This window comes from Trichosurus vulpecula, chromosome 2 (genome assembly GCF_011100635.1).
Source record: "Trichosurus vulpecula isolate mTriVul1 chromosome 2, mTriVul1.pri, whole genome shotgun sequence".
NCBI lineage: Eukaryota > Metazoa > Chordata > Mammalia > Diprotodontia > Phalangeridae > Trichosurus > Trichosurus vulpecula.
In genome coordinates, this window is record NC_050574.1 from 115,735,265 (window position 1) to 115,737,454 (window position 2,190).

Consider the following 2,190-nt stretch of genomic DNA (forward strand, 5'->3'; position numbering starts at 1 on the left):
GAGTTCTTTATAGAGCTTTCAGGGAGATTAAAAGGAAATATAAAGGACTTCATTGCAGAGCTAGAAGAGACCATCCAATCTCCTAATTTTAATAGTAACTAATGCTGATATAGTAGTTTGAAGTTTGGAACAATTTAGATACATTTCATTTTTGTCTTCTATCTATCCTGTGAAGTAGATACTACAAGTCCAGACACGATTTCTTCTATACTGGAACTCCCTTTGTGAAAACTCCCTCCATCTATGCCAATCAGCAACTCCTAGGGGTAACAACTTGGAGTTGCGTGGGTCATTGAGAGGTTCAGACACTTGCCCATGGTCACCCAGCTGATGTGTCAGGGGTAGGATTTGAACCCAAGTCTTCCCGAAGCTAAATGCAGCTTTCTATCCTCAGCTTCATGGAGTGACTCGACAAAATTCAAGCTACTAGTTAGTGGCAGAGACATGTCTAGATTTCAGGTCTCCTGACTCTTTGGCTCCTCCCACACCACAATGTTCCCTGTTGCACTAGTACTGGAGATCAAAACACAAGAAGCAGGGGGAGGGGGAATCACATATATTATTAATTTAACTTTAATTTAAATTTTAAATTTTTAAAAAATGCTGCTGGTTTTTTATCGCTGTTACCATGGTTTGCAAGAGATGCTGATGATCCCGGGAAGGCCACATGTCTTTGGGCATCTCACACAGTGCCCGCCCAGAGGATGGAATCAAAGTTCCCAGCTGTTAATTACATCTGGCAAAGATGCAGCAACAGCAGTAGCAGCAGGGACTGGGTGTAAGAGTGCCCCCCAAAACGTTGTCAAGTGAGGAATAACCCCAGCTTTCTGTGTGTGTGTGTAGGAAGAAGAGGAGGAAAAGGAGAGAGAGAGAGAGAGAGAGAGAGAGAGAGAGAGAGAGAGAGAGAGAGAGAGAGAGAGAGAGAGAGAGCTGCTGGTGGTGTTCCGCTCAGACATGGGAGATTAAAACCATCACCTGGGCTCCCGGCTAACTCCCCCTCCGCCGCCTCAGTGGTGCAGACCCGTTTAGAATGCATGTGCCTTTCTCTTTCCAAAGCATTGTAGGATTGGCTCCCGCCTTCCATTCATGTAACCTGCGTGTGTGTGTGTGTGTGTGTGTATGTGTGTGTGAGTGTGTGTATGTGTGTGTGTGTGTGTTGCTAGCTCGCCCTCTCTGTATATGTGTGTAAGAGAGAGACGGGGGGAGGGAGGGGAAGAAGAGAAGGGAAGCTATTAAAAAAAAATATACCCCAACCCCAAGCCTCAGGATTGCAGCTGTTTAATGTGGGCCAGCAGTCCTACCAGGAACACTTCGCCTGGAGAAACCTGGACCGGCCTTTCGGGTGTGTGTCTGCGAGAGACAGGGGTTTTCTTCTATTTCCTCGCGCCCCTCTTGTTATTGTGGAGCCTGCCTGAGAGGATGAGAGCCCGGACCTCCCTGTAGTTGCCCAGTTTGGGATCGTGGAGAGAAGGAGCCAGTACGTCTCGGAGAAGAGTGGCTTTATTTATACAGAAGAAAAACGCACAATTTAATTTTTCCTTCCCTTGCCTTTTGCCCCGGGGAGCCTGCAGACACGGTAAGCCGGCCGGGCTACGGTATACACGGAAAAGTGGCTTTTGTATCCTCGCGACTCCGCTCGGTCTCCCCACCAAGCTCTCCCTTCCCCTGCGCTCCGAAATCGGGGACGGACCCGGCGGCTGCCGGGCTCTCGGGCAGATCTTGAATATGGATCTGCCCACAGCCACCCCGCTCCATCCCCTCCCCACACCTTTTTATGCAGCAAGGCACTTAAGGAGAAGCTAGCCTTCCTCGCTGGCGCCTGCAATCAGAGGCTCTCGGGCGGCGGGGTTGCTGCCGCCGCCGCCGCTGCTTGGCGGCGGGGGCTGCTTCCCCAGCCGGCTGTGGAGAGCTCTTTCCAGAGCGAGCTAGCCAGCTCCAGCTCCTTGCACTCAGTTGGGCAGTGCTCAGAAGCGGTTCGGGGCTCTCGGCGGAGGTGGCATAGCTAGAGAGTGGTGCTCGGAGGGTGAATCCACGAGGCGATCATAGCAGCCTGGGGTCCGGAGAAGCCGGGCGGCTTTGGGGGAGAGTCGAGGAGGAGGGTGGGGGCTGGGGAGAGCAAGCTATGCGCACGGTTCCCATGCCTTTTAGGAGCTCCCCCCGGGAGTGGGGGGCGGTTGAGAGGGAAAAGGA